This window comes from Schistocerca americana, chromosome 5 (assembly GCF_021461395.2).
Source record: "Schistocerca americana isolate TAMUIC-IGC-003095 chromosome 5, iqSchAmer2.1, whole genome shotgun sequence".
In the NCBI taxonomy this organism is placed as follows: Eukaryota; Metazoa; Arthropoda; class Insecta; order Orthoptera; family Acrididae; genus Schistocerca; species Schistocerca americana.
In genome coordinates, this window is record NC_060123.1 from 242,985,367 (window position 1) to 243,009,817 (window position 24,451).

The following is a 24,451-nucleotide window of genomic DNA, read 5'->3' on the forward strand; positions in this document are numbered from 1 at the left end:
AGAGAGGTACAAATTGGCACACATGCTTGGAATGAGATGGGGTTTTATTAGAACCAAAAAAATACAAACGTTCAAAAGATGTCCGACAGATGGCGTTTCATCTGATCAGAATAGCAATAATTAGCATAACAAAGTAAGACAAAGCAAAGATGATATTCTTTACAAGAAATGCTTAATATGTCCACCATAATTCCTCAACAACAGCTGTAGTCGAGGAATAATGTTGCGAACAGCACTGTAAAGCATGTCCGGAGTTATGGTGAGGCATTGGCGTCGGATGTTGTCTTTCAGCATCCCTAGAGATGTCGGTCGATCACGATACACTTGCGACTTCAGGTAACCCCAAAGCCAATAATCGCACGGACTGAGGTCTGGGGACCTGGGAGGCCAAGCATGACGAAAGTGGCAGCCGAGCACACGATCATCACCAAGTTTTGGATACACAACCAAAAGCACGTTACATGCACTGCACTGCTCACACTTTAGACTTGACAGTTGTAGACAGTCTCCGCCATCTGACGTCTATAAGGGATATTATGGCTTTAGCCAAGGACTTAATAAACACTGTAAGGGATCCAACAAAAGGATGGGACTTTTCAGAAGCATAAGCTGTGAGAGCGCCAACGACCAAGCTGGTCTACAGCCCCTTTGTCCGACTCGGTGGACTGTGCGAGCTTCTAGTATCTTGAGAATACTGAAAAACTTTGAAGAACTTCTAGACTTTTTTGAAACATTTTCTGCAGAGGACAAAACAGGAGCCGGTTAAAAATGTGCAGGCTACCTTAAGTCAATGTTACAATTCAATACTTATTTCTTTTTACGTCTTTATTGCCCTGCAGTGAACCCAGTAGAGGATGTCAATGAAAAAATTCAATGCCCTCATCTACGTGTTACTGATTTGGAAAAAAAATATATGAGGGCTTGATTTGTATATTGAATAGAAGGCGCGATAGTTTTGAACACTTTTGGAAATTGTGTTTAAAAACAAAACCTCCACAAGTTGATGATCCTTCGCTTCCTCGCAATCGAAATATACCAAAGAAGTATCAAAACAACGAAGCCAGCTTACTGCACTCTTTCAAAACCCAAAGGAATACTACAAAGCTATTTACACTGAAGTTTGTGAAACGGTGCAGACTTGCATTACTGAGCCGTTTGCTTCAACTGGACTCACACAGGTGATTGTAGTTGAACAAAGGTGCTTGCTTTTAGTACACATAGGTGAAACAAATTTGGAAAAATCAACTGAGTTTTTGAAAAATGACCTAGACATTGAGAGACTGCACTTACAATTGAATATGTTAGCCGATATCGCTAATAAAAAACAACTGGTCTTAAAAACATGTGTGATGTAAGAAAGTACATTACACAAGAGCCTGCAGGTGGAGAAATGTTATGTGAAGTAATGAAGTGCATTAATCTCCTCCAAGTAGTTCCAATCACTACAGCAACAGCAGAACGGTCATTTAGGGCCCTTAGACGTCTGAAGTCATATCTCCGATCAAGAATGGCTATTCTTCACGCCACCGAGATGTTTTAGATGAATTGGATATCCGACCACTCATCAGCGACTTCATATTCAGTAATCCAGTCAGACGGTCGACATTTGTACCTTTCTACAGACACTGTAGCCCTAATAATGGCGTCTAAAGCAATATTAAAAACCTTTATAAGATAGAGAATTAAATACATACGCAATGTTAAATTTTCAGTTTCGAAATATTAGTACTACTTTAGTACTGTATTATTATAGTACTGTATTAGTTATTTTCAAATACTTAAATATTTTTAGGGTGTAAGACCCAATTAAAATCCACTATTTACATATTTTTGACTGAAAGTATTAGGCATACTGTATTAACTTTATTAACTGTATTAAAGCATTAACTTTGAGATATTGTCTTTTTTTAATGAACCCTGAGCCTTATTCAAAGTAAGTTTCAATTAGCTATTTCACTCATTAATCAAAGTGCTATTACTGTTCAACAGCAATATTTTATGTCTTATTCTTTTAATGACAGTTTGGATTAATTTAAATATAATTTCAGCCTTTTCAGTAAATTAGCTTTTTACGAAAATACCGTGCGTGTTTATGTTCTGTTTCTTTTTTCAAAGCCAAAAATGTGTCGGCTTGTCGAGTTTCCCGAATATCGAGTTATCGAGAGTCCAGTTTTCGGGGTTCTAATGTTGTTCATATGACTCTAAAAAGCTTAAAAGAAATTTAAAACTCACTATTTTTCATCTAAAATTTAGAAAATTTCCCGGGGCAAGAACTCCAGTATGTCCCCCCCCCCCCCCCAACCCCCCAATATTTTTTATAAGTCGGCGCCCCTTTAAGGGTTGAGGGGTCAGCAAAATTTTATCCCCAGCACTAACAACGTTGCGTATGAATGGACAAAGGCCAAGAGTATTGTACAATATGCTTTAGTCAAATATGTGTCCATCGAAGTTGTGAGGGATGGAGAAAACCCTCTGTGATTAGACAGTCATGTTAAAAACTACGAAAGCAAAGAGAGTTTCACTGCAAATTTGATCATAGCCAAAGATGACCTCAACAAAATTTAAACGAAGCCTTGATTAGCGTAATACGAGCCATGCGTGAAGCGTTCTACAAATTGGAAGGTAGAATTCTGTCTACCATCTTGACAGAAAATGATAAGAAGTTTTGGTCTTATGTTAAATCCTTAAACACATCGAAGCCACCTGCCCAGACACTCCGTACCCATAATGGCATTGAGACGAAGGACGACACGGAAAAGAACGAAATACTAAACGTATTTTTCCAAAATTGTTTCACGGAGGACAATCGCGTTGTACTGCTTCCTTTAAACTCTCACACGAATGACAAGATGTTAGATATCGAATTAAGAGACCACGGGATGGAAAAGCAACCGAAATCGCTCAACAGAGGGATGGCTACTTGGTAACGGGATATCAGTACGATTCTGCACAGGGTATGAGAAAGAACTTACCCCTCTTCTAGCAGCAATGTACCTTAGGTCTTTGGAGGAGTAAAGTATTCCTGATGACAGGAAAAAAAGCACACGTCATTCTCTTTTCTAAGAAGGGTCCTCGAACAGACGCACAAAACCACAAGCCTACATCTCTGACGTCGGTCAGTTGTAGTACCTTGGCATATGACATTTTTGGAGACCGAAAACCTCCTCTGTAGGACTCAACAGGGGTTCCGAAAACAACGATCTTGTGAAACCCAGCTCGCTCTGTTCGTCTACGAGACACAGAAAGCAGCAGATACAGCTCCCAGGTAGGTATCTGTTCCTTGACTTTTGTAAGACATTCGACACAGTTCTCCGCTGCAACCTAATAAACAAAGTACGATCGTACGGAATACCAGACCAGTTGTGTGATTGGCTCGAAGAGTTTGTAGCAAACAGAATACACTATGTCATTCTCAACAGACTCGAGTCTGCAGAAGTTAACGCAACTTCGGCCTTACCACAGGGGAGTGTTAGAGGTCCATTACTTTTCACAACATACGTAAATGATCCAGAAGACAAAACAACATGGGAAATTCCATGAGGCTTTCCGCGGATGATGCTGCTGTATGCAGAGAACTTGCAGCAAAAAAAGACGTGCATAGGGTCGACGCTTGGTACAGGGAATGGCCGTCGACCCTCACTACAAAAAGATGTAGCGTATTCCGTACGCATAGACGGAAAGAGCCGTTATTGTAAGATTACACGATTGCAACATAATATTGGAAGCGCTTACTTCCAAAAAATATGTAGGAGTATGCGTACGGAACGATTTCAAGTGACACGTCCACATAAAACTAATGTCAGGAAAGGCAGGTGACAGACTAACATTCATTGGAAAAATCCTCTCAAAACGTAGTCCGTCAGCAACTTACAACACCCTCCTTCAACCATCACTTGAATATTGCTCGCCAATATGGGATTCGTACCAGATAGGATTGACAGAGGAGCTAGAGAAGATCTAAGAAAAGAGCAGCGCGTTTCTTTGTGGCTTCATTTCGTTGACACGAAAGTGTCAAAGAGATGGCCAACCGATTCCAGTGGCAGACACTGCAAGAGAGGCGATCTGTACCTTAGTGTAGATTGTTGTTAAAAGTTTCGGGAGCATACATCTCTAGAACAGTCAACAAATACATTGCTTTCTCCAAAGTATACCTCGCGAAAAGACCATGAAGATAAAATCAGAGACATGGGAGCACAAACGTTGGCTTACCGGAAATTGTTCTCCCAAAAAGTATTCTCCACTGGAACATTAAAGGGGGGAAAGGACAGAGGTACACGAAGTACCCTCCGCCACGAACCGTGAGGTGACTTGCAGAGTATAGATGTGGATGTAGATGTGCGTCAGTTTTCTACACAGAGTGTAAAGAGTATAAGTAGAGATATTTTTATGTGTAGTACTGTAACACACTACTGGCCATTAAAATTGCTACACCAAGAAGAAATGCAGATGATAAACGGGTATTCATTGGACAAATATATTATACTAGAACTGACATGTGATTACATATTCAAGCAATTTGAGTGCACAGCTCCTGAGAAATCAGTACCCAGAACAACCACCTCTCGCTGTAATAACGGCCTTGATACGCCTGAGCATTGAGTCAAACAGAGCTTGGATGGCGTGTACAGGTACAGCTGCCCATTCAGCTTCAACACGATACCACAGTTCATCAAGAGTAGTGACTGGCGGATTGTGACGAGCCAGTTGCTCGGCCACCATTGACCAGACGTTTTCAGTTGGTGAGAGATCTGGAGAATGTGCTAGACACGGCAGCAGTCGAGCATTTTCTGTATCCAGAAAGCCCTGTACAGGACCTGCAACATGCGGTCGTGCATTACCCTGCTGAAATGTAGGGTTCCACAGGGATCGAATGAATGGTAGAGCCGCGGGTCGTTACACATCTGAAATGTAACGTCCACTGTTCAAAGTGCCGTCCCCATACCATCACGCCGGGTGATACGCCAGTATGGCGATGACCAACACACGCTTCCAATGTGCGTTCAGCACGATGTCGCCAAACACGGATGCGAGCATCATGATGCTGTAAACACAACCTGGATTCATCCGAAAAAATGGCGTTTTGCCACTCGTGCACCCAGGTTCGTCGTTGCGTACACCATCGCAGGCACTCCTGTCTGTGATGCAGCGTCAAGGGTAACCGCAGCCATGGAGACCGAGCTGATAGTCCATGCTGCTGCGGACGTCGTCGAACTGTTCGTGCAGATGGTTGTTGTCTTGCAAACGTCCCCATCTGTTGACTCAGGGATCGAACGTGGCTGCACGATCCGTTACAGCCGTGCGGATAAGATGCCTGTCATGTCGACTGCTAGTAATACGAGGTCGTTGGGATCTGCACGGTGTTCCGTATTACCCTCATGAACCCACCTATTCCATTTTCTGCTAACAGTCATTGGATCTCGAACAACGCGAGCAGCAATGTCACGATACGATAAACCGCAATCGCAATAGGCTACAATCCGACCTTTATACATGGTGCTCACAGCATATACAAGGATTCGTCATTGAGTTTGTAATTCTTGTGGTGGGTAATTAATGAAATGTGATACAATCGGCTCTATAGGACCAATGAATAATTAAATTAAAAGAAGTGGTGAAATCCAATTGATGATATATTGGTGAAGGTGACAACGGACCTTCACCTCTAACCGTTACTTCCTGCCTCTACCGACAGATAAGTATTTTCTTACCTGGAAGCATTTACCTTTCTCGATAACCCCGGCAGCGTAGGAGATCGGGACCTGTAACATGTCTTTCAGCTCAGAAATGTATGTAGAATAATGGACTGGAGGAAGATTACAAACAAGTAACAGAAATTCAATCACTTTCGATAAATTGTCTCGTTGTTGTTGCTGTTGTGGTCATCAGTCCTGAGACTGGTTTGATGCAGCTCTCCATGCTACTCTATCCTATGCAAGCTCCTTCATCTCCCAGTACTTACTGCAACCTACATTCTTCTGAATCTGCTTAGTGTATTCATCTCTTGGTCTCCCTCTACGATTTTTACCCTCCACGCTGCCCTCCAATGCTAAATTTGTGATCCCTCGATGTCTCAGAACATGTCCTACCAACCGGTGCCTTCTTCTTGTGAAGTTGTGCCACAAACTCCTCTTCTCCCCTATTCTATTCAATACCTCCTCATTAGTTATGTGATCTACCAATCTAATCTTCAGCAATCTTCTGTAGCACCACATTTCGAAAGCTTCTACTCTCTTCTTGTCCAAAATATTTATCATCCATGTTTCACTTCCATACATGGCTACACTCCATACAAATACTTTCAGAAATGACTTCCTGACGCTTAAATCTATACTCGATGTTAACAAATTTCTCTTCTTCAGAAACGCTATCCTTGCCATCGCCTGTCTACATTTTACATCCTCTGTACTTCGACCATCATCAGTTATTTTGCTCCCCAAATAGCAAAACTCCTTTACTACTTTAAGTGTCTCATTTCCTAATCTAATTCCCTCAGCATCACCCGACTTAATTCGACTACATTCCATTATCCTCATTTTGCTTTTGTTGATGTTCATCTTATATCCTCATTTCAAGACACTGTCCATTCCGTTCAACTGCTCTTCCAAGTCCTTTGCTCTCTCTGACAGAATTACAATGTCATCGACGAACCTCAAAGTTTTTATTTCTTCTCCATGGATTTTAATACCTACTCCGAACTTTTCTTTTGTTTCCTTTACTACTTGCTCAATATACAGATTGAATAACATCGGGGAGAGGCTACAAGCCTCTCTCACTCCCTTCTCAACCACTGCTTCCCTTTCATGTCACTCGACTCTAAGACTGCCATCTGGTTCCTGTACAAATTGTAAATAGCCTTTCACTCCCTGTATTTTACCCGTGCCACCTTCAGAATTTGAAAGTGAATATTCCATTCAACATTGTCAAAAGCTTTCTCTAACTCTACAAATGCTAGAAACGTAGGTTTGCCTTTCCTTAATCTTTCTTCTCAGATAAGTCGTAAGGTCAGTATTGCCTCACGTGTTCCAACATTTCTACGGAATCCAAATTGATCTTCCCTGAGGTCGGCCTCTACCAGATTTTCCATTCGTCTGTAAAGATTTCGTGTTAGTATTTTGCAGCTGTGACTTATTAAACTTATAGTTCGGTAATTTTCACATCTGTCAACACCTGCTTTCTTTGGGATTGGAATTATTATATTCTTCTTGAAGTCTGAGGGTATTTCGCCTGTCTCATACATCTTGCTCACCAGATGGTACAGTTTTGTCAGGACTGGCTCTCCCAAGGCCGTCAGTAGTTCTAATGGAATATTGTCTACTCCCGGGGCCTTGTTTCGACTCTGGTCTTTCAGTGCTCTGTCAAACTCTTCAAGCAGTATCGTATCTCCCATTTCTTCTTCATCTACATTCTCTTCCATTTCCAGAATATTGCCCTCAAGTACATCGCCCTTGTATAGACCCTCTATATACTCCTTCCAGCTTTCTGCTTTCCCTTCTTTGCTTAGAACTGGGTTTCCATCTGAGCTCTTGATATTCATACAAGTGGTTCTCTTTTCTCCAAAGGTCTCTTTAATTTTCCTGTAGGCAGTATCTATCTTACCCCTAGTGAGACAAGCCTCTACATCCTTACATTTGTCCTCTAGCCATCCCTGCTTAGCCATTTTGCACTTCCTGTCGATCTCATTTTTAGACGTTTGTATTCCTTTTTGCCTGCTTCATTTACTGCATTTTTATATTTTCTCCTTTCATCAATTAAATTCAATATTTCTTCTGTTACCCAAGGATTTCTACTAGCCCTCGTCTTTTTACCTATTTGATCCTCTGCTGCCTTCATCACTTCATCCCTCAGAGCCACCCATTCTTCTTCTACTGTATTTCTTTCCCCCATTTGTGACAATTGTTCCCTTATGCTCTCCCTGAAACTCTGTACAACCTCTGGTTCCTTCAGTTTATCCAGGTCCCTCCTCCTTAAATTCCTTACTTTTTGCAGTTTCTTCAGTTTTAGTCTACTGTTCATAACCAATAGATTGTGGTCAGAGACCACATCTGCCCCTGGAAATGTCTTACAATTTAATACCTGGTTCCTAAATCTCTGTCTTACTATTATATAATCTATTTGTTACCTTCTAGTATCCCCAGGATTCTTCCATGTGTACAGCCTTCTTTTATGATTCTTGAACCAAGTGTTAGCTATGATTAAGTTTTGCTCTGTGCAAAATTCTATCAGACGGCTTCCTCTTTCATTTCTTACCCTCAATCCATATTCACCTACTATGTTTACTTCTCTCCCTTTCAAAAATGGCTCTGAGCACTATGGGACTTAGCTTCTGAGGTCATCAGTCCCCTAGAACTTAGAACTACTTAAACCTAACTAACCTAAGGACATCACACACATCCATGCCCTGCGACCGTAGCAGTCTTGCGGTTCCGGACTGAAGCGCCTAGAACCGCACGGCCACCGCGGCCGGCTTCTCTCCCTTTCCCTACTCTCGAATTCCAATCACCCATGACTTTTAAATTTTCGTCTCCCTTCACTACCTGAATAATTTCTTTTATCTCATCATAAATTTCATCAATTTCTTCATCATCTGCAGAGCTAGTTGGCATATAAACTTGTGCTACTGTAGTAGGTGTGGCCACAATAATGCGTTCACGATGCTGTTTGTAGTAGCTTACCCGCACTCCTATTTTTTTGTATTCATTATTAAACCTACTCCTGCATTACCCCCATTTGATTTTGTATTTATAACCCTGTATTCACCTGACGAAAAGTCTTGTTCCTCCTGCCACCGAACTTCACTAATTCCCACTATATCTAACTTTAACCTATCCATTTCCCTTTTTAAATTTTCCAACCTACCTGCCCGATTAAGGGATCTGACATTCCACGCTCCGATCCGCAGAGTGCCAGTTTTCTTTCTCTTGATAATGACGTCCTCTTGAGTAGTCCCCGCCTGGAGATCCGAATGGGGGACTATTTTACCCCCGGAAGATTTTACCCAGGAGGACGCCATCATCATTTAACCATACAGTAAAGCTGCATGCCCTCGGGAAAAATTACGGCTGTAGTATCCCCTTGATTTCAGCTGTTCACAGATGTGAAAATTACCGAACTATCAGTTTAATAAGTCACAGCTGCAAAATACTAACGCGAATTCTTTACAGACGAATGGAAAAACTGGTAGAAGCCGAACTCGGGGAAGATCAGTTTGGATTCCGTAGAAATGTTGGAACACGTGAGGCAATACTGACCTTACGACTTACCTCATTAAGGAAAGGCAAACCCACGTTTCTAGCATTTGTAGACTTAGAGAACGCTTTTGACAATGTTGACTGGAATACTCTCTTTCAAATTCTAAAGGTGGAAGGGATAAGATACAGGGAGCGAAATGCTATTTACAATTAGTACAGAAACCTGATGGCAGTTATAAGAGGCGAGGGACATGAAAGGGAAGCAGTGGTTGGGAAGGGAGTGAGACAGGCTTGTAGCCTCTCTCCGATGTTATTCAATCTGTACATTGAGCAAGCAGTAAAGGAAACAAAACACAAATTTGGATGAGGTATTAAAATCCATGGAGAAAAATAAAATCTTTGAGGTTCACCGATGACATTGTGTCTTGAAAGGAGGATATGAGATGAACATCAACAAAAGCGAAACGAGGATAATGGAATGTAGTCGAATTAAGTCAGGTGATGCTGAGGGGATTAGATTAGGAAATGAGACACTTAAAGTAGTAAAGGAGTTTTGCTATTTGGGGAGCAAAATAACTGATGATGGTCGAAGTAGAGAGGATATAAAATTTAGACTGGCAATGGCAAGGAAAGCGTTTCCGAAGAAGAGAAATTTGTTAACATCGAGTATACATTTAAGTGTCAGGAAGTCGTTTCTGAACGTATATGTATGGAGTGTAGCCATGTATGGAAGTGAAACATGGACGATAAATAGTTTGGACAAGAAGAGAGTAGAAGCTTTCGAAATGTGGTGCTACAGAAGAATGCTGAAGATTAGATTGGTAGATCACATAACTAATGAGGAGGTATCGAATAGAATAGGGGAGAAGAGGAGTTTGTGACACAACTTCACAAGAAGAAGGGGCCGGTTGGTAGGGCATGTTCTCAGGCATCAAGGGATCACAAATTTAGCATTGGAGGGCAGCGTGGAGGGTAAAAATCGTAAAGGGAGACCAAGAGATGAATACACTAAGCAGATTCAGAAGGATGTAGGTTGCAGTAAGTACTGGAAGATGAAGAAGCTTGCACAGGATAGAGTAGCATGGAGAGCTGCATCAAACCAGTCTCAGGACTGAAGACCACAACAAGAACAACAACATACACTGGTCCTGTCTGACAGCTCGTTTACTGTGAACATCAGATGGACTGTTAGGCTTTCTAGGGGCACATTCTTGAGGACACAGTAGCGGAGATTTCCTGAGCGCATTGCCAACCATTCATAGTAAGAGATGAAACGTAGCAGCCAATTCTGCATGTCGTTTTCACCAAAATTAGAGTGTGATTTTCTAATTTAAAGACTGACAGCGGGATAAATTGGTATGAGAACGTTCATTTATGCGGCGTAATCACGGTGACTGTGTGTCACTTCTTTCCTTTATTAACACGGTGATGGGCTCACTGGGCTTTGAAAGTTTCTGATGCGCATACGAATAAACAGCGCAATGGATTTCAAACGCGCCACCCGAGTTGTGATTCTTAGAACGGAGGCAGGAACGCCTGTGCCATGGAGCGGCAAGCTGTTGTCCATCTATACGACTGCACAGCCCACGATATGGGCCACGCAAAGGGGGGCTGTGAGCTGTGACGTCACCGTAACTCTCTCGCCACGCCGCACTGCTTTGAAGCTTACAGGCACACGACGCACACATGTTCAACTTATACACAAATGTGAATGTAATCGAGATTTTCCATGATTTAATATATTACTATTGTAGTTATTATTAAGCTTTATATTAACTAAGACTACTTTCTTTCTAGGGTCGGTGAAATGCTAGTGTTGAGCTTTCGAAGGACAGCGATCTCTTCCACCATATCGGAGGATACTGCTTTTTTTCTGGGGGAAGAGGCTCACGGAGGTTTGGATCACATAGTCGTCTAGTGCCGAAAAACTTCCTATAATGTCATTTAGGTTTCTTTTACTATTCTGGAAAGTTATATTGGAAGTTGTTTCATTATTGTCTATGTTCACTCACAGTTCGCTTTATAAATTTTCATTTTTTCTTGTTGATAGCTTTCTTTCTGATGAAACCGTGTCTCCCCACGAAACAAATTACATCAAAGTTCTCCATTCCTGGATAGTTCAATCTTGCAAAAACTGTTGTGTTACGGTCACCGAAATTGACGTGGAATTGTTGACATTCTCTCCATAAAACTTTCAACTGACGTCATTAAAGATCCTCCTAAAATTGTTTCAAGACTGTTCTTTCCTGAATAACACATTATAGCATGCTGTCATCTCTAACAGCTCAACATTTTCCTTCAAATCTGGAACACATTCCCCTCCTTATTCAGTGCAGTTCTCAAAAATTACTCCCACCTCCGAAACAATTTCTTCAACTTCCTTGTTGTTGCAGTCACTTTCCTGTAGACAATAAGTGTCTAGCTTCTTGGAAGATGGCGGTTCTACAGTCGTATCTCGAGTTTCCGGCAATATACTAGCTCTTAAAGTATCAAATTCTTTCTCATTCTCGCATGTACCACCAATAGGATTTCACGCACATTAAGGCTCAAAATCAAGAATATCTTGACTGAATCTTGAAGACGTGTCTGCTGTGGTTAGTACAGTTGGTGATAGCACAGCAGATTATTATTTTTCACTTAAATACTTAATATAAAAATTCCTCAAAACACTGATAATAATTATGGCGTAGCTCTGTATTCAGTCAGCACTCACTAATAAAAATTCACCTTGTTGTAAACAACCTTATTTTCGCTCGTAAACGAAATTACGTCACAATACATTATGGCAATTCCGGGCTACTGAGCACTGGTTGGGTTCACTCTGACGTCAGTGGCGCACCCACCTCGTGACCCCTACCGTGTATTCTGGTATCATCGGCACAGCCTGATGTCCAGGTCGGTGAGCAGTGCAGAGGCGGAGGCGGAGGCGGAGGCGCCTTTCCGTGTTTTGCCGATCTTACCACCTGTAGAAAGCGTGGGCCACAGGAACCAAAGTCTAGACACGTGCCTCTTGATTTATTTCTCGAGCCCTGAGGTGCGAGACTAACGGCAAAAGCGGGAGAACGCGCGATTGGCGTAATAGTGTATGATTCAAGAGCGCAGCTCTGAAGTCTGTGCTTTTTTGGCACTAGGGGAGATGGTCTTGTTGTGACTGGCGTCCAAAGGACACGCACTGTTTTTGCGGGATTCACTATTTGGAAGGAAGCCTCACGATTGGACAGCAGTGCTTCCTATCTTTGCAATTGGTAACTAGCACTGTTTTTGCGGGAAATAATCAGGAAGGTGTCTTCACGGAGGGTCAACTCTTCTGCAGTGTACTGCAGGGCACAACACAGCCATACTCACCTTGAACGATATCTGAGTGTAAATTCTCGAGTGAGCGAGTAGTAAATTCGTAGAGGGCAAGTAACACTGCTATCCGCTTCAAGTTACACCTGAGTTTGGAAACAGAATTGTCACGATTTTCATAACTGAATTTATATATCTTTAATTGACGTGAATAAATTTGAATATTTAATTTAATCAGTGTTACTGTTTGGTACCTTCACTACATCAACGAAGATGCAATTAACCATTGTTCAAGGAGATACCTTCAGTCATAGTAAATCATAAGCAAATAAATTATGTTACTCAGATAGCGTCAGTCACATTCACACGTATGCAAATTTCCCCCTTTAAGGTCCATGCCAAGGGCGTTAATTTTGTGTTATCCACTTGCCTTTGTGCACAATTGGAATTTTAAAAAATGGCTCTGAGCACTATGGGACTTAACATCTATGGTCATCAGTCCCATAGAACTTAGAACTACTTAAACCTAACTAACCTAAGGACAGCACACAACACAATTGGAATTTAAAGGATAGATCTTAAAGCTGTGGCCTGTCACCAGTTAGTTTTGAAGTGTTGGGGACGTAGCCACCAGCGGCGTTTTGCAGAGGAACCAATCTGGTGAGAGGAACCCCGTGTGCGGTGCCTGTAGTATCAATACCAGCCTCTGTTTTGAGCGTTAGGACTAAAAGTATAAGAGAGCTATTGGAGTTTTGTGCCTTTTCCCAGCTCCTGCAAAGAAGTTAAGAGTGAGCAGTTAGCGTTTTTCCGAGGACGTTACTAAGACATAAATAATAGAAGTACTTGGTGGTTATAATTATTGAAGTGCAGCTACTCACAGACGCCCAGCGTCGCCTGTAATTATCATATGGCGGCGAAACTTGGTAGATATGCTGATGCTTTAATGTGGAACCGATTTACGTCGAAAAAAATTGGTTTCAGCTTAGGCTGCCAAGTGAAAATCTGGCGCTCTGAATGCAAGAAAGACATATAGAAATATTTCCGTATGTAATGGATTGGGAACGGGATATGAGCGGAAGAGGTCAAGGTCAAACAATTGAGAAAGGCATTATGTTGATTTTATTATTTAACGCCGCTCACACAGTTTGTTAAATATGAGCACCTAAGACGTCGACGAGATACTGCAGCCGTAAAATGACACCATCAGCAGTTTCACGCAGCAGTTCCGATGGAATCTGAGCAACGTGTTCCTGTATTCTGGCCTTCATGCCAGGTAGAGATGGAACATGTTTCTGGTAAACGTTTTCTTTTAGATAGCCCGAGAGCCAAAAGTCACATGTATTCAGCTCAGGTAATTTTGCAGGCCAAGCATCTGGAAAACATCTGGAGAAAACACGTTCGTGGAAGGTTCGGATTAAGCAAATCTTTCACTGGGCGAGTGACATGAGGTGTTGCCCATCTTACACGAAAACAGCGTTTTCCATATAGTTGCGCACATCCAAAGCAGGAATCACTTGCTATACGGGGAGGTCGCGGTAACGTGCGGACCTCACGGTACGCCTGACGGGTCCTCTGCTAGTGTTCTTCGTAAAGAAGAACTGACCGAGAATAGAGGTGCTTGAGAATCGACGCCAAACAAACGGCGACTGCAGCGGCTCTTCGTGCACAACACGCGGTTTAACAGGTTAACGCGGTTTCGGCAGTTCTGTGTATTCGCTGAACTCCGTAGTGTAAACTGTGCCTCGTCGCTCCACAGAGTACTGTCCAGCCACATATCATCAACTTCGATCAGTACCAAAAACCGAAAAGTATTTTCAAGACGTTGCTGCGCATCATGAGGTTTCAGTTGCAGCTGCGTCTGAATCTCGTACGGGCACCAGCGTAAAATAGACCGCAAAACTTTCCGTCCTGTGGACCATGGGATGTACAGTTCTCGTGACACTGCGCTACCACTAGCGCTAACCGGGGCACTTGGTGCATAGTCAGTTGCAACAACGGCAACCTCGTCAATAATTTCCGCTAGGATAAGACACCTTCCTCTTCCAGGTGCCTCATCAAACTCACTCTTGTTTTCGAATTTCATTATAATCTTCTTCAAGCCGTATAATGACATCAGTTGGCGATACTCTCTCAACGCACCACCATAACTGCCCTTCGCAAAAACGGTTTCACTAGCAGTGCAGGACCTCTCTTCTTGATAGCCATACTGCTCATTCACGTTACGACTCGTTAAATAACAACGTGGGCGTCATACCACCATTCAAACAGTGTACAGGGCCAGATTATTACCTGGTGGCCACAATCGGAACCAGTAGTAGCAGTAGTAGAGGGGTTTTGTGGGCGCACGACAGCAAGGTCTTCAGAGCCCGTTCAGTATCATAGTGAGACGGGTGTCAAGGAAAAAAAAAAAAAGCTCAGAATATTTACATAAAACGGAACATAAAACACGGGAAACAATCATCGGAAAAGACGTGCTCACCCACACCGAAGCGTGGGATGAAGCAGGGCGTCAGCAGTAAAACATGGACAACACAGGAAGAAAACGAGAGAGGGGGCTAAAACAATGTAGCAGATGGAAGTGGCTGGCTGACCGCAAGGAAAAAAAGGGAGGAGTCAGCCACTCTGCAATACACTAAAGCCTCCAGCCTAAAAGTTTAGGCCAGAGTCCAGACACATCACAAAACTTAAAAACCCTAGACACACACGTCTCATCATTAGCTAAAACACAGGGCAGATCACCATCAACTTGTGCTTCTGCCCTTGCATCACGGTATAAAATGCAGTCTGTTAAAATGTGGCGGACAGAGATGTGCACGCCACAAGCATCACAAAACGGAGGATCCTCCCGCCGTAATAAATAGCTATGCGTCAGAGGACAGTGCCCGATCCGAAGACGTGTGAGGGCCACCTCTTCCCGCCTGAGCAACCGACAGGAGGAACGCCACGGCCGAGTGGTTGACTTTACCGACCGCAGTTTATTGGCCGTCACCGCCAGCCATTCGTCCTCCCACAACTCCATGCACTTCCTGTGGAGTGCAGCGATGACTGACTGCAAGGGGATAGGACACTGGACCACATCCTGCTCTCTGCAGGCCTCCTTGGCAGCCCGATCAGCCTGTTCATTGCCCCAGATGCCGACATGACCAGGCACCCAGCAGAAGGATACCTCTTTACCCCGCTGTTGGAGCAAGTACAGTTGGCTATGTATCAGCTGGACCATCTCTTCAGTCGGGTACAGGTTCTGCAGCGATTGTAAGGCACTAAGTGAATCTGAGCAGAGAAGAAATCGATCGCCCCGAACACGATGCATCTGCTCCAGTGCCGTCAGGATCGCGTGGAGCTCCGCTGCGAAAACGGTATATTCAGCAGGGAGGCGAATCCGGGTAACATGGTCAGGGAACACCACAGAACAGCCAAGGAAATTCTCCTGTTTGGAGCCATCAGTATAAACGACAGTGAAACCGTGATGCACATCTAAAATGTTAAAAAAAAGTGACTGGAATGTAAAATCTGGCGTGCCATCCTTCTTAAAACGAGTCAAATCTAAAATAAGTTTGGGTCTCCGGAGGAGCCAAGGTGGAGATCTGCTCCAACCGCGACGTAAAACACGAAGACCAGCCATAGACATTGCAGCGAGGCAATCCTGTGCGCGAATCCAATAGGGCTGCGTCGCACGTTGCCGGTTATGAAATAACCGTGCCAGAGGAGGCTGAGCAACGGTATGGTATGCAGGTGTGTACGGTGTGGACAAAGTTTTATACGCCTGGCGTACCGTAAGTAGCCGTCGCCGCATATGAAGTGGCGGTTCACCAGCCTCTGCACAGAGGCTTGGTATGGGGCTAGTTCGGAATGCCCCAGTGGCCAACCGCAGCCCTTCATGGTGGACAACGTCCAAAATCTTTAAGTACGAAGGCCTCGCAGACCCATACACCGTGCACCCATAATCGAGCCGAGATCGCACAAACGCCCTGTAAAACTGGAGCAGACAAGTCCTGTCAGCTCCCCATGTACTGTGGCTAAGACATTTTAAAATGCTTAAAGCCTGAAGCGACCGCCGTTTCAGGTCTTTAAGATGAGGTAACCACGTGAGCCTCGAGTCAAAAATGAGCCCCAGAAATCTCACCGTGCTGTTTCCAACGTAAATCGGTTCCGCATTGACGCTACGGCGTATCTACCGAGTTTCGCTGCCATGCGATAATTACAGCCCACAATGGGCCCCTGTGAGTAGTTATACTTTTAATTATAACCACTCGATATGTTGTAGTACGCTGTATGTTGTTCGACAGTTTAGGCCACTTATACTTAAGAAGCATTTTTCTATTTTATTGCCACCGTACTGCGAGGCCAATATCAACGTAGAGTCTAAAAAGTGAACAAATCACAGTTAAATATCACTGGGGGTGAAATTGTCAGTTTTGGGTAAAGGCTGACGCCTTGAGATAATACGAACGAATTTTGCTAAGAATAAAAGGAAAAATAGTAAATCCAAATGTTGTTGAGATGTGCAAGCAAAGGACTTTTATGAATGTTTCTGTTATGAGTAACTTGTGAATCGAATGCACCCTTCACCTGTCTGAAAACTGGATGAGATGACAGGACACAATCTCTGCCTAAAAACAGTTTCGACTTGTATTTAGAAACCAGCAAACCAAAAGGTGGAGAATAATTGACAATGCCAGTCGTGTAGGTGTTATGTTAAATTTGTATCGTGTTGGCTGATACCATCAGTTCCAAAAAAAGTAGTCGGTTTCACGCATGCCAACAAGAGATGTAAGTAGCTCGAAACTAATACAGTATTGTCGAAAGTGAACTGAAGCAGTAATTTTGGCTTTCCAGCCGGGAACCGACAGGGCACAGAACTGTCTTCTGATGATTCATTTCCAAATCTTGTAGTATTTATTCTGGTAACTTTACTATGCCTGAGAGAAACGATGACAAGTATATGTTGCTGGCGCTGTCTGTCATAAAGTGGTGATAATAATCATGATGTTGGGCTTAGGGTGCTCAACAACATTGACATTAGCCTCCTTTATGAATATGTACGTATGCATTTTGTGAATTGAGCAAAAAAAGTCTTTCCTTACAAAATATGTTACTATGGTGGTGAGTTGTGGAAATATATTAGAAGTCTTATTGAAAATTTTTAATGATGTCAACGTTTCGAAGTTCAGTGAAGGGATGGTACTGCAGGGACGGGTGGGCGTAAAACGCGTAAAAGATTGAGTGTTAGTCATCTCCTACACTACAGTTTTTTATAGCTTGCTGAAATGATTTGTACTGTTTAGCCAAACAGATGTGTGAAGCATGTACAAACGTCTGTTTGTTTCAACATTCACCTTCATACGAATGAGTAACGAAATAATAGCTCTTATACTTTAAAAAAATGCAGACGCCAGTGCCAAGTTAAAAGAAAAAACATAATTTTTCTGATTCACGATTTAATGCAAATGATTCTATCATAGCATTACATTCCTGCTCATATTAATAAAAAATATTTGTAATGTAAGACTTTACTTTGTACTGATTTCAAAAATCGGGAGTCTCTCAGTGGAAAAATTTCAATTATGATTTGGATTCAAGATCGTATCACTTAAATGACTTAAGCACAAATATGTCTCGATATGAAAAAAAATCGCAGATAACATGAATGAGCGATAATGAAGTCCGTGCAAAACAGTCTTCCGTACAACAGTGATGTAACGAATAATAAGCTGACTCCTTATAGCTACGTTTTATGAGAGATTACGGTTTTGAGCTTCCTTGAAGAATTAATAATGTTGATTGAAATGGATGGTGAATTAGTTCAACAGAAAAATAAACTTACATGTCTCTGAGATTATCAGGATTTTCAAAGTACGAAAGATGCCACTGAAAGAACTATTCAGACGAAATCAGCAAAGCGAGCAGACAGAAAATCACTTAGCAGATGTTTGCTCTACATCGCTGCTCCTGTATAATCTTCATGTTATTTATAGTGACTGATCGGAAATAGGGGAGAGTCATGCAATATCGGCCGGCTAAGGTGTTTTGACTTAACTGTGTAACTGTGGTAGTTAATCCGAATTTAATATCCTATTCTGTCGCCAGAAAACACGTTCAATGAATTCAACAGTGTAATGATTTTTATTTCTTTTATTTACATTACTTAATTACATAGAAAGTAAAAGAGCTAAAATTACAAGGCTTATAAAAAGTGTCTCGCAATATCGGCCATTATCTTTTCTTTGATCATTTCGCTTGTTAATGATAGACTGCGCTGATTCTTATTAAATAACAATAGATCACATAAGCAAGGGAGCCTATTGTTACTATTTCATGTCAGTCTATCAACCTTAGAAGCTAGATTAAGGAAGGGCAAACCGACTTTTCTAGCATTTGTAGACTTGGAGAAAGCTTTTGACAATGTTGACTGGAATACTCTCTTTCAAATTCTGAACGTGGCAGGGGTAAAATACAGGGAGCGAAAGGCTATTTACAATTTGTACAGAAACCAGATGGCAGTTATAAGAGTCGAGGGGCATGAAAGGGAAGCAGTGGTTGGGAAGGGAGTGAGACAGAGTTGTAGTCTCTCCCCGATGTTATTCAATCTGTATATTGAGCAAGCAGTGAGGGAAACAAAAGAAAAATTCGGAGTAGGTATTAAAATCCATGGAGAAGAAATAAAAACTTTGAGGTTCGCCGATGACATTGTAATTCTGTCAGAGACAGCAAAGGACTTGGAAGAGCAGTTGAACGGAATGGATAGTGTCTTGAAAGGAGGATATAAGATGAACATCAACAAAAGCAAAACGAGGATAATGGAATGTAGTCGAATTAAGTCGGCTGATGCTGAGGGAATTAGATTAGGAAATGAGACACTTAAAGTAGTAAAGGACTTTTGCTATTTGGGGAGCAAAATAACTGATGATGGTCGAAGTAGAGAGGATATAAAATGTAGACTGGCAATGGCAAGAAAAGCGTTTCTGAAGAAGAGAAATTTGTTAACATCGAGTATAGATTTAAGGGTCAGGAAGTCATTCTTGAAAGTATTTGTGTGGAGTGTAGCCATGTATGGAAGTGAAACATGGACGATAAATAGTTTGGACAAGAAGAGAATAGAAGCTTTTGAAATGTGGTGCTACAGAAGAGTGCTGACGATTAGATGGGTAGATCACATAACTAATGAGGAAGTATTGAGTAGGATTGGGGAGAAGAGAAGTTTGTGGCACAACTTGACTAGAAGAAGGGATTGGTTGGTAGGACATGTTCTGAGACATCAAGGGATCACCAATTTAGTATTGGAGGGCAGCGTGGAGGGTAAAAATCGTAGAGGGAGACCAAGAGATGAATACACTAAGCAGATTCAGGAGGATGTAGGTTGCGGTAGGTACTGGAAGATGAAGAAGTTTGCACAGGATAGAGTAGCATGGAGAGCTGCATCAAACCAGTCTGAGGACTGAAGACCACAACAACAACAACAACAACCAATGTTGGCTCACTATTTAACAGAGATAGTAGAGCCCTGTAGCTTCTGGCTTATGGAGGCATCAGAATTTCTGTACATCAAATGATAGTAAAATTGCTTACCAGCAAACTTATTCTCTTGTTCTGATGACACACCATCAGATGTTCAGCGAAATCAAATGCTAATATCGAGAATTTCTTTTCATTGAGGAACATTAACTTATTGTATAAATCTCACATGTAAAACAATAGTTGTGTTCCCATTTCTTCATCGAAAGTGTTCTTGAATTTGCCTATCTGAGGAGCTCATGTTACGGAATTATTTTGGTTAATTCCTATTATCCTGTCTCCTAAGTGTGCTTTGAGATACAGAAAACGTTTCAGCTGTTTCTCACACGGTCGTTTTGTTATACATGACATTGCTCACAGGCATTTTCATGAGCTCTTCATTCCATTTTCCTCTTACTTTTTTCTCATTTTCCGCCGTGTCAGTCTGAAAATACGTAAGAAGAAGGAATTACAATTTAAAAATTGAAACTACTTCTGGCTGCTACTGAGAGACAATCAGGTGGCCACTACTGCACGACAAACACACCGTAGGATCTATCTGTACCGTACGTACCTTACAGAAATTATCGTGAAAAGTTTGGTAGATGTGATTCCTCACATGACATAGATGACCAAAATATAACAACGAAATTAATCACCTTAAAAAGATGTACCGCAGGCCGCAAATTATCTTCGGTGGGCCAAGAGCTATAGCAACCAACATCAGGCACTCGAAGAAGACAAAGCACTGAACAGAGGAAGAATATATCCAACTCCAGTGCACATACGTACACAAGCTTGCTACTGATTACTGTTCACTTCTGTTATCTGGAGGCGGAAAGGGAAATCACAGTAGTGGCCGGTGCTGTAAGCCGGCCGATACCATACGACTCTCCCCTAAATCCTCGATGCCACGCGGTGTAAATAAATCAGACAGACGCAGCTCATGCGCACAGGTACTGGGGTTGGTTTTATTTAACTTAGATGTTAATCGTGATACGTATACTGCAAAGTATATTGCAGGTCTTGCGCAAGAGACTATTACATCGATGAACGTAGACAACTATTATTCAAGAACCTGAGAGTAATGAATAGGTGATGGAAGGTAATAAGCTGCATTCGGGGAATTAAGGGATAAAGGGAAAGAGTTTTTGTGGATACATTTCTACGTGGGTAAAAGTGGAGTAGAGAGCACAGAAAGTTCCTATCAAGCAACTACTAAGTATTTTGTAAGACATGACGTTATCGGGTGTGGGAGACACAGCGATCTGTATTATTTAATATATTTTAAAGGTCCTGATCGCATTTTATTATATTAAAATTTATAACATTAACTAATTATTGGAATTTTATGCCGAAACGAAGAAATGCATATGTTGTCTTTCCTTTGGACTTCTCTCCCAGTAATGTTGAGATAATAACTGAATAAGTCAAAATTTATTTCCATCTTCCACTGTATTTTATCGTCAGATGCTTCTGGACATGAAAAACGGTTAGCATGGTGAAAGCAGTTGTTTCTTGTATAGAAGCCTAGATAAAAGTGAGACTTAACTGATAAATCAAGTCGACGGAATCTAGGTTGTGGTCAGTGATATAATAAGGCGTCTCCAAAAATGGGAACAGTTTTTATGTTCATTTCGAAATTGTAGAGTTTGATATTACAAAATTATATAACAAATGAGATCCTGTAATTCCCGTGACCAGATGTTGAGGCTGTTAATAATAGAACACCGGACAAAACATTAGTAACCCCCCAGAAGACGTCACGCTAATGTCGCGTCACACACCTCTAGTCTTAATACAGGGCTCAATTCGGCGAGCAAGAGAATCCACATGCTTCTTCAGATGTGCCACACCCAACTGAAGCCACCCATTGATAATTAGATCCCTTAGAGCTACCAGACTGCGGGGGTATTGATTGCCACGTTTCGCCGTTGTTCGAATAGTCCCAGACATTTATACGCGTGTGAATGTCTGCTGTCATCTTGAAAGCATAAAAATCATGAAGATGAAAAAAGGGTGATATTTGATCAACTAGAGTGTTTAAATGAACACTTTGATTTATGTTCATGAGGGTATGAAGAATATCCCCAAAATATGACAGAACCACCTCCCACCTGACCTACAGCCTCCACACGCTGCGAGTTAACGCCTCATTACAGTGTCGGTGCACTTGACGCCTCGCTGAAAAGAAGGCCAAATACCGTTTCTTCGGACCACACTTCACGCCTCCAGTCACCTACTGCCCAGATTCTGTGTTATTTGCCCCAAGGAAGGCGAAAAGCATATAATGTGGCACTGTGGGCAAAGTCCTTTTGCGAGTTACCAGACTCCAAATGTCCACTGTACGCATTCCCTTCGCAGTGATCGCCCAGAAACTGGTCGATATGGGCCACATTCACTGACAAGAGCAGCATTACTGATGGGTTTGAAGCCGATTGTCATCGGCAAGGCATGACACTCCCCTGTTGTCGGTTAGGATCTTTTTGCACCCACTGTTCTTATGCTGTGCTGCATGGATTTGGATTGTTTCCTCGTAGGCATGTTGCAAATCCGCATTGAAGGTCTCCAGCAATTACTGCAACCAGTCGTCTTTTGTGCTATTTTTCAAGTTTTATTTTCCATTACAGGTTTCGAATCACCTAGCGAGCCATCATCAGACGGTACATACACTTATGCTCATAAATTAAGGATAATGCTGACACATGGTGAAACAACGCTCTGGTGGGCGGTTTGCGGGTTTAAATCACCTCGGGGTACGACCATGCGGTTCATCTGACCTGCGGCCGTCTCATGATGGCGCTGGCAGCAGTCCACATACACAGAGGTGTGTTGGTGCATGTCAGAGTACGGTGCAGCGAGTAAGTGTGCAGACGTTTATAGACGTGCTAACGGTGACTGTGTGTTGAAAATGGCTCAAAGAACACATACTGATGACGTTATGAGGGGTAAGAATACTAGGGTGACTGGAGGCTGGTCAAACACAGCAGGTCGTGTGCCACAAAGTGGTATGTCAAGATTATGGCTACGATTCCAGCAGACAGGAAATGTATCCAGGCGCTACAGTACGGGACGTCCACAGTGTACAACACCACAAGAAGACCGGTATCTCACCATCAGTGCCCACAGACGGTCACGGAGTACTGCAGGTAGTCTTGCTCGGGACCTTACCGCAGCCACTAGAACAATTGTCTCCAGACACGCAGTCTACAGACGACTGAACAGACATGGTTTATTCGCCCGGAGACCTGCAAGCTGCATTACACTCACCCCTGGTCACAGGAGAGCCCGTAAAGCCTAGTGTCAAGAACACAGTACATGGTCATTGGGACAGTGGTCCCAGTTTATGTTCACGGACGAGTCCAGGTATAGTCTGATCAGTGATTCTCGCCCGTTTTTCATCTGGCGTGAACCAGGAACCACATACCAATCCCTCAATGTCCTTGAAAGGGACCTGTGTGGAGGTCGTGGTTTGTTGGTGTGGGGTGGGATTATGAATGGTGCACGTACACCCTTGCATGTCTTTGTCAGAGGAACTGTAACAGGTCAGGTGTATTGAGACGTCATTTTGCACCAGTATGTCCTTCTTTACAGGGGTGTAGTGAGTCCCACCTTCCTCCTGATGGATGATAACGCACCGCCCCACTGACTGCCATCGTGGAGGAGTACCTTGAAACAGAAGATATCAGGCGAATGGAGTGGCTTGTCTGTTCTCCAAACCTAAGCCCATCGAGCACGTCTGGGATGCTCTCGGTCGACGTATCCCTGCACGTCTTCAAACCCCTACGACATTTCAGGAGCTCCGACAGGCACAGGTGCAAGAATGGGAGGCTATACCCGAGCAGCTGCTCGACCACCTGATCCAGACTATGCCAACCCGTTGTGCGGCCTGTGTACGTGTGCATGGTGATCATACCCCATACTGATGGCGGGGTACATGCGCAGGAAACAGTGGCGTTTTGTAGCACATGTGTTTCGGGACGGTTTTCTCATCTCATCACGAATACCGTGGACTTACAGATCTGTGTCGTGTGTTTTCCCTATGTGCCAATGCTATTAGCGCCAGTTTTGTGTAGTGCCACGTTGGGTGGCACCACATTCTGCAATTATCCTTAATTTATGAGCATGGGTGTATTTATTGCATGTCTGGAGCATTGTAGCTGTGGCACGATGAAAACTAAATATGTAAGCATTGAACGCCGTGAGAATTATTAACATTATGAGATAGATTTAGATGCATTACTTACAGTTATTAGTATCTGTTACTTTGTTCTTGGTCAGCGCACTATTCCGGAAAACTTACGATGTTTTCCAGTGACGTTAATGTTATAACACTTCACAAACTTTGCCACAGATATCAAATGGTTCAAATGGCTCTGAGCATTATGGGACTTAACATCTGAGGTCATAAGTCCCCTAGAACTTAGAACTACTTAAACCTAACTAACCTAAGGACACTACACACATCCATGCCCGAGGCAGGA